Source organism: Neofelis nebulosa, chromosome 2 (genome assembly GCF_028018385.1).
Source record: "Neofelis nebulosa isolate mNeoNeb1 chromosome 2, mNeoNeb1.pri, whole genome shotgun sequence".
Taxonomy (NCBI): domain Eukaryota; kingdom Metazoa; phylum Chordata; class Mammalia; order Carnivora; family Felidae; genus Neofelis; species Neofelis nebulosa.
The window spans coordinates 77,577,318-77,590,347 of record NC_080783.1 but is presented as its reverse complement, the minus strand read 5'-3'; the positions used below and the strand labels follow the sequence as shown (position 1 = coordinate 77,590,347).

Genomic DNA, 13,030 nt, shown 5'->3' with positions numbered 1-13,030 from the left:
ACACTGTGGATGAGTAGCCATTACTGTCCTATTCTTTTTTTTAATTTTTAAAAAAAAATTTATTCATCTTTGAGAGAGAGAGAGAGAGAGAGAGAGAGAGAGAGAGAGAGAGTGGGGGAGGAGCAGAGAGAGAGAGGGAGACAAAGAATCTGAAGCAGGCTCCAAGCTCTGAGCTGTCAGCACAGAGCCCGATGCAGGACCTGAACTCACTGGCTGCGGGATCATGACCTGAGCTGAAGTGGGAAGTCAGCTGCTTAACCGACTGAGCCACCCAGGTGCCCCATTGCTGTCTTATTCTTTAACTAATGATTTTAAATTTCAAAGAAACTAACTCATGTAAATAGAAATTGGCAAGGCTGAACATCAAACCCATGTCTTCTGCTCCTAGTCTAGTCTTCCCCTATTCTGAGTTCAAGATCCCAAAGGCAGGGTTTAATTTTGGAAGGGAGAGTTGACTCATTTTCCTAAAGAAGAAACTAGGGCAATATGAGATATTTCAAGGTGGAAATGCATAGAAAGTCAGGTCAGCTGTTCTTGAATTCAAAAAAAAGTAGAAAGCCAGAAATTCTCTCCCGAGACGATGGTCCTGATAACAGGTTTTGCTAAGAGGAGCAAGTTTCGGATTAAACACATCTTCAGCAAGCATGTGAACGAGCATTGATGTTCCCTATTAAACAATCTTTAAATGTCAAAACAGTAACATCTTGCAATTCTAATGAAACAGAGACTGGAAACTTACCTTCACTGTGCTTAAGCATCATATCTGGATAAATAAACTTTGCCCTGCACTCTCTTTTTTTTGTGACGAAGTGAGCAAAGTAACGTGCTAAACGTGACTGTTTTCAGGCTTACTTCTTCACTCTCCTTTTAAAGTGTAATACAGCCTACAATGACTACTACCAATTTATTTTTAAAAGATCAAAAACTGTCAAAGTACAATATTATTTTCCTTCACGGTGGGTCTTGTGGGTATTTGTAATGAGTGCTGGAGGTGACATCAATATGGATATTTTTATATCTTTCACATTTATCTCACTAAGCATTTTATGACCAAAAAAAAAAAAGAAAAAGAAAAAAAGAAAAAGATGCCTGTAAGGTGATTTTTGGAAGGGAATCATAGTTTTCCACTGATAGCATTAGAGCTTTATATGTGCTCCCTAGGGAAAGTATTTATCTGAGGCAAAACTTATAGCTTCCTATAAAAATGTCTCAGGTCCAGGACAAGAAACAAAATGTCTCTAGCTGACTAAAAACTAAGAAAAGAAAATCCTGTCCATGAAAGGATGACGGTTAGGATAAGTGCCTCTTAAAACAGTCCTTTTGTTGTAGGCAGGACAGACTACTCTTCAACTGTCAAATGCAAATTGATGACTGGACTTTAATGTGCCCAGTACTAACACTCACAACTAGACAGGGCTGCAAGCTACTTTAAGACAGAGAGCCGCGCTTGGTTATTCTTCCTCTATGCCCCAGAGCCCAGCATGGTGCTTATCACAAAGTTAATAGCTAGTACCTGTTTGTCAAAGACACCAGCCAAGGCCTAAGGGAAAATGCTTGAGAGGGGAGAGGTCATTTCCTCTTCTCAGGGCCATACATTTGAAAAGCATTGGACGACTTAACAAGTTACACAGGAAGTTTCATTTAATCTAAAATCCTGGGGCCGCAACCAGGGAGGTGGACGGTTTATAGATGGAGATATCAAGTAACTGAAGGATAACTCTTTCTGAGGTACCAAGGTTCTTCCCTTACCCCATTCAAGTACTTTTTAAGTATCTCTGGCATCCATAAAAAGGGCAGGAGATGTTGTCACACACTGCAGCTGGGTACCCAGGTGGTCTACTGATATTCAAAGAGGACTCTTTTGGCATGGATTCTAGGGCAGCTTCATGCAGCTGCCAGGAGCTGCTCTGTGGCTGGAAGCAGCAGATGTTACTAGTATCTGACCGGCAATCAGATCATCCAACATGGGAGGACACCAAGGTAAAATGCAAACTGACCCAAATATCATTTAATAAATCACAGGCCCTTTTTCTCCAGTTCTCAAAAATTGCATCTAAATACAGTTTTTTTCCACATTCAAGATTTATTCATAGGATTAATTATACAATGAGGAAAGCACAAATTCCAATAATTGTACCTTTGTCTTCATTAATATTCCCCTTAAATGCATTGAAAATACTTCCAAAACCTCTAGTGTTTATCACACTTTAAAACTGATAGTTGAAAGATAAAAGAGTATGACTGTCTCACATATTATTTCTCTTGCTCTTTTTTTATGAATTAATCTGCTTGTAGTAACCTATGCTAATATAAAAAGCAATACTTTTTTATAAATATGACAAGCTAGACACTAATTTTCTTAAGCAGAGCCACCTTATATTACAGAAGATTTGCAATATCTGGTAGGCTGTTTTATGTTCTTCATTTCTTGCCTGCTATACTCATACATGTCATTTAAGCAGAAGATACAAGATTTGCCATAACACAATCAGGATCTAGAGGAGAATTGGGAATTTCTTCAATGTCAGCAGTCCTGATAAGATGTGGAATAATGACAAGTTACAATTCTCCTGACACCGAGAAATACAGTGGCCATCATATGCTATAATTCTGAAGGTCAGACAGCTCCAAGGCAGAGGAAGTCATTGGAAGGCAAAAGGTGATAGTAGAATGTACATTATAAAATGTTGGTGTGTATATGTTGGAGGTATCTCTACTATGCATCTTAATTGATGGGAATGGGTGTTTGTATATGAGAGCGGGAGATGAGATTAGAAAGCTCCTGTTTGTAACCCCTACTATCTCACCCTACCTCTGATGCACACTGGTTCATATTCAAACTGTCTCAGCTCTATTCCAAAACAGTCCCCCCACTTCCAGCCACACCCAGTATAAGCACACCCTTCCATTCTTCTTCTCCATTTTCTCCTTCCTTGTCTTCCTTTCACTCCCCTCCCTCTCCCTTCTGCCCCCAACTCTCAAGAGTCATTTGCTAAGTCTTAGACAAAGTAAAAAGATGGTTGGGTTGTCACTTTGCCAAAGACTTAGCAAATGACTCTTGAGAGTTGAGGGTGCAAGGGAGCAGGAGGGGAGTGAAAGGAAGGCAGACTTATTTCAGGATTAATGTGTTAGGTCCTATAGAAAATGAGTAGGTGTAAAAGAGTCCATTTTGAATTTGAGGCTTTCATGAAATGTATTTCTAGGTTGGAAAGAGATCACAGATTCAGGATGTCCAAGGATGAAAAGTACTTTGGAAGGGAAAGTACTTGATAACTAGATATTTTTGTAGCAAATTAATGGGAAATATGAAATAGTATAGGTTCAATTCAGGATTGTCTGTATTTAATACCGATATGAAAATAAAATCTCTGGGGCTCCTGGGTGGCTCAGTTGGTTAAGCATTTAACTCTTGATTTCAGCGGAGGTCATGATCAGATGGTTGATGAGATCAAGCCCTGCATCAGGCTCTGTGCTGACACAGTGAGGACCCTGCTTGAGATTCTCTCTCTCTCTCTCTCTCTCTCTCAAAATAAATTAAAAAAATAAAAAATGAAAATAAAATAAAATCTTCACAGTACTCTAATATATAGTGATTCCTGAAAAATTCTCTGAAAGAAGAAAAGTACTTTTGTGATTGCCCTTGTTTTATAACATTTATGACCTTTCTTAAATAGGACACTCCCAAAACATGCACATACACACAATGACTGCCTCATAATAATTATAGTGTTATCCCTTTCATACTTTCTCATGTTTAAAGAATAATATCTACACAGCATGTACTTCTAATCAAGTCAACTTGCCTAAGTAGGGAAATGTTGATTAAAATTTTGGAGAGATGTGTCATTCCTATCTAAAAATGATGTCTAAAAGTGGTCATAGACCCTATACAAAGGGATCAATATGAATCCTAGAAATCTGGAAGAAAATTTAGCCATTATCAACTTCAGTTCCTCTTCTTTTACATGTGAATTTTCTGAGGCCTCTCAAGATTAAGTGACTTATTCCAATTTCTATAATCAGTTTTTATTTCAAGTCAAGAATATAGCTTTCCAATTTTGAATCTGATGCTTTCTTTTCTTTTCCATAAAAATGATTATTTTTGCTTTAAGCATTAAATTATCAAGTAGTGGGTAGATTCCTTGGGCATGTTGACTCTGTGATCTCTTGCAACTCAGGTGCACACTTAAAGGCCGTACAGCAGCTTGCATACAAGAGTCTTTATCTTGAGATGTTACAATACCAGCTCTAGAGTGCCCTTCCAGATCACATAAATCTCCCCAATTATACTGTGGAGTGAAAACTAGGTCAAGAGTCAAACCAACCAATTAAAGCAGATATTCCCCCCAGTCAAAACAACTATGTGGAATAACTGGAAGATTTCATGTCAAGATAGAAATGCCTACTGAACACCTTGTACCAGCCCCTTTTGATTAATGACTTCTGTGCCTCTTGTGTTTGTGCTAACCTATCAAGGACCATAGTGCCTTCAGGATCTCACTGAAGTCTCTTTTAGACTTTGTTTCTGTTGTAAGATTAAAGGATTTGTCATCAGTCTACTTGAATATGTATAAACAAAGTGGAGAGTTGAAGTGCTGAGAGGGATTATTCACAACAAACAATACACGTAGAATGAAATAGTTTGAAAATTGAGTAATCATTGTTTTGTTTCAGTTTTCCCTTTGCCAGAACTGAGAAAAGGAATCACGTTTGGTTTCTAATTGCATCTCATGGTAGACACATTTTGTGTATGCTGTGTAATTTTCTAGATTTCCCTATATCACTATTAATAGATTAATCAGTCATGTCAGTATATATCAGCACCAAGATCAGCAAAACATCTTAAACCTTGTAAGCCCCAATTTAATGGTAAATTTAAGTTCTGGGTTTGTGTGTGTGTGTGTGTGTGTGTGTGTGTGTTTTGTTGTTGTTGTTGTTGTTTGTCTTTTACTATATGTGACTTATGCTGATTTCATGAAGTAAAACATGTGATGATGGAATTCAATTTCATAAAGTGAAACACGTATTACTCCCCTCAGAGAGATAATAATATGGATGGGGAGATAAGATTACTATATGTAAATAGTGTATATATACATAAACATACATACACATAAATATACATGCACAGACACACACACAAGAACATTTTATAAGATCACAGTCCGTATAGAATTGAGAGCTGCATGGGGTGACGTGATGAGGAGGAATGGCTGTGAGTCAGTGGAACCTGAGACCCATGAAATCTGGTAGTTGAGAACTGTTTCCCAAAACAAAATGTATGGTTGGGCCTAATAGGGAAAATATAGACAAGGAAAAACACATACGTTAATTATTAATCTTAATTCCCCAAATTATATCAAGTTATTACAGGGGTGCCGGGGTGGCTCAGTTGGTTGACCGTCCGACTTCGGCTCAGGTCATGATCTCGCGGTTCGTGAGTTCGAGCACCGCCTCAAGCTCTGTGCTGACAGCTCAGAGCCTGGAGCCTGCTTGGGATTCTGTGTCTCCCTCTCTTTCTGCCCCTCCCCCGCTCATGCTCTGCCTCTCTCTCTCTCTCTCTCTCTCTCTCTCTCTCTCTCTCTAAAATAAGTAAACATTAAAAAAGTTTTTTTAAGCTAATACATTCCTCTGTTTTCATTATCATCACTCTGGTCCAAGTCATTATCATCTCTTCCCTAGATTACTGAGATAACCTCTTAAGAAATCTCTCTATTTGTTCCATTTCAATCCATTTTTCACATAAAGGCTAAATATCTTTGCGAGCGCCGAACTGCCTCAGTCCTCACAACAAACTTCTCTGCAGTTGGTTCTGCTAGTCTCGTGTTCTTACCTGAGACCTGAAGCACAGAAGGATGAAGTCACCAAGTTCACCCTGCTAGTAAGTGTCAGGGCTAGGGTATGACCTCAGGAGCTAGAGCCTGTAGCATCATAACTATTGTGCTCTGTGGCCTCCGTGGTATATTGTGGTTGCTACTAAGGCCATATTAAACAGTGACTTTGTGCCAGAGATAGTATGTGTGAGGGTTGGGGGCAGGGGCATAAAGATTAGTATAAAAACAAGCAGCTGCATGAATTTGGTACAACAGGTGTAAAATTAGAAGGAGAAGCACTAGAACTGAGATTGCAAAGTTGGAGCTTATGAAGTTTACGAACCTTAATTAAAATGTCACTGATGTAGGTGCCAAAAAACATGAAAAGAATAAAGTATGTTAGTTAATTGTCTTCTAGCTGGGGGAAGAAACTCAAGTAGATAATCAAATGAGCAATGGGCATTTTACATTTTGATTAATAACCTTTTCCATCATCAAAAGACACTCATAAAAATATCTGGGAAAGAAAACAAGTAACTAGCTGGCTTCAATTCTCTGTGGATAAAAGGACAGTTTGTATTTCATACATGGTCAAATTTACTTGAGAGAGATACAGTATACAAGTATTAATCTGTTGGAAGCCTGGAAAATAACAATCAGATATGCTCAGTGATACAAAGTAATTTGGACATCACATGCTTGTGTGGATGAGACATCATGTTTTATTCAGTTTATGCTGTTTGTTCAGACACTGTAAAATAATTTCAGAGAACAAAATGTAGTGTTCTAATTGGAAACTAATTGGCTATTCTTTTAAACTCTGTGCTGTACCTAAATCCTTAGGCGTTAATATTACAATTCAGATAAAAGGCAAAAATGAAGGCAAAACTTACCAAGGTTTAAAAGAAAATATTTTTTAAGAAGCAACAATAAGCAAATTATCTACAGATATTGGTTTCCCTGAACAACAATGGAAGTTAAATAATATACAAATAACATTTAACTTCTTCCCAGGTGAAGTGTCAGGCACAGTGCTTGATATACACTATCTTATTTGAGTCTTAGGGAGTAGTTATTATTATGCCTATATTCCAGTGGGAAAATTAAGGCCTTAAAGACTTAAATAAGCTTTACAAATATGCACAGATAGTAAGTGACAGAACCACTAAGAAAACTATTTGCTTATTTCCAAGCCCAAGTTCTTAATGAGTATGTCATACTTTTCCCTCCTTCTTTTCTTTGCTTCATTTCTTCCCCTTTTCTGAAATATTTATTGAAGATACACCAAGGAAAATTATTATGGTATCATTGGGTCTCCACTCAACGTGAGTTCTTCCTACTTTAATATTTAATCATGTAGTTTTCTGGGCAACTGTTTATGTCTTAATTCTTTCACATTACTGAAGTGTCTACTAAGTACAGAGTACTTAGGTCAATATTTGGTCAATATGTTTTTAGTGTTTGTTTATTTTAAGAGAGAGAGTGAACACGTGTGCACAAGTGGGGGAGGGGCAGAGAGAGAGGGAGAGAGAAAGAGAGAAAGCATGAGTATCTCAAGCAGCCTCCACGCTGTCAGCACAGAGCCCAACGAGGAGCTCAGTCTCACAAACCGTGAGATCATGACCTAAGCCCAAATCAAGAGTCAGATGCTTAACCCACTGAGTCACCTAGGCGCCCCCTATTTGCTCCGTATTTGATCAATTAAGTGTTTTGCTTTTATATTACCTAACTGGGTGTTATTATGACCAGATATCAGCCTAACTAATACATAACGTTATGCATTCTTACCTCGATCTTTTCATTTTCATGCAAATTTTGAAGAGAGACTTTACCTGAGAAATGCAATATAAGTGTTAATCCACACATTCTGTAAACACTAGTGGCAATGCAAGACGTTCTCACTTTATTCCAGGAGTCAGTAGACTATGACTCACAAGCCAAGCCCGGGCCAGTAGTCACTGAGTTATGGAACAGTTACTTCTACCTCCATTACCTCTGCTAAATATACCTAAGAACTGCCTCCATCTGTGAGAGTCACAGTCAGGGGCAAGTTTGCTTTGTGTCTCAAAGTCAACAGCCATTACTGCATTATGCCTGTACATGTGCACACAAAGTCTCATTGCAAGTTAGCATGATAATAAAAAATCAACACTTTCATGTATCGTTACCTTTGCCTATGAGGCGGGAAAGGAGAGAGACTAACGGAACTCAATTTTTGAACATTTTCCAACTAGGTATCCTTCTTTTTGTGCACATATTCAGGGCATAGAACCAATAAGCCTAGAAACCAGGGTAGGGCCAAGAAGTGACAGAGTGGAAATAAAGCATCCTCACTTACCCAGCTACAGTGCTAATCCATATTTGCTAACAGGTAAACTGTGGACTCAGAAGACAATTGTCAGTCCCTGATTTGTAGGCAACAGGGCTTATTGAACAGCCTAAATTTAGAGAAGCACAAACTTAAAATGATTTTTTTCCCTCCAATCATTGCAAAATGCTCTGAGGAATATCCCTTTCCAATGCTGATGTCATTTAGGACAGACTCAAGAGCTTTCTAGCCGCTTCCACTTATTAAAGGTACTAGTAATGCTCCGTTTCCGGCTTTGATTTCACAAGCAGGGCATACCTCAGATTCTCTTCTCTTCCTAGGCCCGTGCTGACATGAGCACTTGGAAGGGGGAAGGCAGGGTATTCCGGGTTGCCGCTCCCCCAGGGTATGTCAAATAGGAGGGCTAGAGAAATGTGAGGTCTCATCTGATTTCATGTTTTACGATGGCCGCTTGCTCAGTGTGGTCCCACTTGGTACTAGGGGCCGCCATCCATGAGTCTTGTACACACAGCTTCACTGTTTTCTCACAAGTGCTCTCAGCTTCACCTTCTATCCCTTCTGTTTTCCAAGGGCCTTTTGAGAGGGAAATCTTAGTTTCTTTCTCACCCTACGTGGTCTCCAACTGCCTTTCCCAATATTATGTCTCCTCGCTGATCTGCCATATTGCTAGTTTCACAGCTCATTTTCCCTCTTCTATATTCCATGATCCATAGTATTTGGGAACCACTAAAGTCTTGTTCAGTTGTCTCCAAAGACTACCCCTTCCCAGGATCACTGTATGACTGCACCTACCAACTCTGCTACAATAAGCTGTCCAATATGTCCCAGACCACCTCAGGTTTCTCTAGGACGTAAGTGTTTCCTATTTTATTAGCATCATGCTTTTCCTGACACTCGAGGCTTTCCCGCAAACTCACTCACCGCATTGGGCTGTGTTCTTCTGGTAACACCAGGGTAGTCAGCTGATTGTACTGCTCAGCAAGTATCTAGCAGGGAGTGAAATGCCGGTCTCTTCTTCACTCATAGAGCTCCCCTATAGAAGTTGGTTGAAGGAGGAAAGAGGCTCTTCATTCATGCCTAATCTGTAGAACAGGAGGGGGCACAATGAAGAGAGTATCTGAAATTCCCTCTGGGTGAAACACAGCATATGCTATTTCTTCTGAACTTGGGGCACATTGTGGAATGGCCTGGTCATGGTACAAATACCTGAGTACTTCACTAAATCATGCTTTTCAGAGAGAGATAATGTGAATTCAGCCAAAGGGTTACTTTAATAATGTTAAAAAGGAAGATTGTATCATTTAGCCACCTTGTTTTTCATAAGCCATCAACCATTTCTAATGTTAATTATTTGTGTTGTAACCCCCAGAGAACGTCCTCAATTCCCAACGCATGTTAAATAACCATTGCATTTGATTTTACTTGACCACTCTGCTTAGATTGATACTCAGAGTATTTCCTTAAAAAATGCTATTTAAAACCCCTTCAAACTATGTCTACTTCATCTCATCATCTGCCAGGAATGCTTTTTTTTTTAAATATTAATCTTGGAAGTTAATTTTGAGTTACCCATTTTTTCATTCAACCAACATGCGATGATACCTCCTGTGTAACAAGCACTGGGCTTGGCTCAGGGGTGCAACATTGACCAGATAGCTCCACTGCCCTTTTAGAGCCTACAGGCTAGTTGGGGGCGGGGGGGGGGGGGGGGAGGCAGGGATGCACAGCAAAACAAATACAAATATTACAGATTGTGATAAGCCAAGAAGGAAATATACAAGGTGCTATCGCAGAAGATAACTGGGCTGGGACCCTTTAAATATGGAAATTAGGGAAGAGCTGTCTGATGCAGTGATGTTTTAGCTAAGATGAGAAGTGTGGGAAAGAGGCAGTCAGGTGAAGGGCAGACAGAATTGTATTCCAGGTTTAGGGAAAGCCCTTGGTGAGGCTTCGGTGTGTACAAGGGTATGCGATTTGTTATTCTAGGAAATGGCAGAGGGCCAAGATCACCAGTGCTTATTGATAGAGGGAGAGACTCATGTAGGGTCTGAGAGGCCCTGCCTAAAGGATTTTGTTTATATTCACAGTTCAGTAAGAAACCATTGAAGTATTTAAACACAGAAGTAAAATTAAATAATTAAATTTTTAAAAGACTCCTCTGATTTCTCAGTACAAAACAAATTATAGGAAACACCAGTGAGAGCACCAAGACAGTTAAGAGTCCATTGCAATTGACCCACAAGAAATGTTGGTGATTAGGACAAGGATGGTGACAGAGAGACAGGGAGAGATGGATATACTGAGAATTATTTTTATAGATCGTAAAGCCAGGATTTGTTAACAGATTAAATATAAGTGATGAAAGGGGCGCCTGGGTGACTCAGTTGGTTAAGCGTCTGACTTCAGCTCAGGTCATGATCTCGCTGTCTGTGAGTTTGAGCCCCATGTCAGGCTCTGGGCTGACACCTCAGAGCCTGAAGCCTGCTTGGGATTCCGTGTCTCCCTCTCTCTCTGCCCCTCCCCTGCTCACACTCTGTTTTTCTCTGTCTCTCAAAAAATAAAATAAAATGTTAATAAAAAATAAATAATATAAGTGATAGAGAAAAGAGAAATCAATAATGACTTCTAGGGTTTGCAGGGGAGAGAGGCTTCTGTTTTCTCTTTTATTTAGTTTTTCTTTTCTTTTCTTTTCTTTCTTTTTTTTTTTTTTTTTGGATTGACCACATGAGTAAGTGGTGGCACTCTTTATTGATGATTAAAAAGACAGAGAGTGGATCAGTGAGTTAAGCACCGATTTCAGCTCAGGTCATGATCTAGGAGTTCATGAGTTGGAGCCCCACGTCGGGCTCTGTGCTGACAGCTCAGAGCCTGGAGCCTGCTTTGGATTCTGAGTCTCCCTCTCTCTGCCCCTCCCCCACTATGTGTTTGTCTCTCTATCAAAAATAAATAAACATTAAAAAAATTATTTAAAAAAAGAAAGAAAGGAAGACCTGGCTGACAAAGCCAGGATGAATCTGCAGTTCCACTTCAGATGTATTTATTTAGGTGTATCTGAGACACGCAAGAGGAGATACCCAATAAATGTTTGGATACTCAGCCCTGGATCCCAGAGGAGAGGTCTGAGCTGAGATGTCACTGTTGACTTTGTGAGTATTCAGATCCTATGTAAGGTCATCAGAGTAAATAAGACCACCTGGAGAATGAGTAAAGGAAGGTGGAGGCTAACATTTAAATATTTACAGTGAAAATATGTAAACATTGAAGTACTGGGAGGGAAAGCAAGACAATCTAAGAGAGGAGTCAGCTAGATAGATATTCATCAAGGGAAAAGTTTGTGTTTTCCACCGTGGCAGTTTTGAGGCAGCTGCAAAAACAAACAGCATTTCACTATGCATAGGGAGATGGATAAAAATTGAGGAAGGGAAACAACGCATATCAATAAACATTTGAAGCTAATTTACAGTGAGAGGAAACAAAGAAATGAGGTACTTTGGACCAAGGGAAGAACTTTTTGTTGGGTTTGTAATGTTTTTAGTTGTTTATCTCTTTAAGAATCTATTTGAAAGATAAGAGATTTTAGGTTGGGGTGCCTGAGTGGCTCAGTCAGTTAAGCATCTGACAGGCTCAGGTCATGATCTCGTTGTTTGTGAGTTCGAGCCCCACATGGGGCTCTGTGCTGAACTCAGAGCCTGGAGCCTGCTTCAGTTTCCACTCTCTGATCATGTTCTGTCACTCTCTCTAAAAATTAAATAAACATGAAAGAAAAAAGATAAGAGATTTTAACTGATATTATATGAAGGTGGTCATAGTGTAGTAAGGAGCAAAATTATCAACATCTCAGGTAAAAATCAAAGGGAGAACCAGACCAGTGAAGTTCTTAAGACAGAGTTAGGCATAAAGTTGACTGACACACAAGTATTGATTTGTCTTTGATAGAAGGATCAACTTCCTCAATTTTAATGGAATAGAACAGTGTAAGGATTTCATAATTACAAGAAGGTTTATACATTTAATGCTACAAAGATGAGAGAGTTACCAATCAATTAAATACTTTGATTATTTAAGAAAGCTCTATCCTGTGTCTTGAGGGTAAGAGTGACTTCCATTCTTCTTTTGTATTTCAGTTATATTTTATTCTTACATTTTAGGTTAGGCTGAAACTTCTTTCCTGTTAGCATTATGGTGTTTTGACAGTTAGAAATTGAGAAAGAATAGATTGCACATGTAATGCAATGTACAACACATGTACAAGCCGGTTGATGAATATAACTTGTCATTTAGCATCTTCCATCTTCTGGTAAATTGAATGTCTCTACTGCTACCCGAGCTCAATGACAGCCCTCTTCTAAGATGAATATTGCTTGAGAGGTCAACTGGAGAAAACTTTATCTTTCAAAAATAAGCAGTTCTCCTTAAAAGAACAATGTTAATTACCATATAAAACCCAGTCCTTTCAGGGAAGCCTGGATGGCTCAGTCAGTTAAGCATCCAACTCTTGATTTCGGCTCAAGTTATGATCTCACAGTTCATGAGTTCAAGCCCCACACGGGACTCTGCACTGGCAATGCAGAGTCTACTTGGGATTCTCTCTCTCCCTCTCTCTCTGCCCCTCCTCCACTCATTCCCTCTCCCTTTCTCTCTCAAAAATAAATAAACATTAAAAAAAGAACAATGCTTCCAATATATAATGATAACTATGACTTGTTTATTGGGATAAACAACCTGTAGCACATATGCAATATATTACATGTATGTAATAAACATACACATGCGAGTGTGTGTTCTATGTTTGTATATATATACATATATGTTTGTGCATGTATATATATATATATATATGTGTGTGTGTGTGTGTGTATTAGTATATTTTATAGATAGCATGCATATA

General features: G+C 39.0%; 1 protein-coding gene across 4 annotated transcripts in view; it reads left to right on the top strand.

Annotated features, from left to right (window-relative positions):
• The window catches only part of GALNT13 (polypeptide N-acetylgalactosaminyltransferase 13), a 540,886-nt gene that overhangs the window by 353,739 nt on the left and 174,117 nt on the right, over positions 1 to 13,030 (top strand). The gene's annotated exons all lie outside the window — the stretch shown is intronic.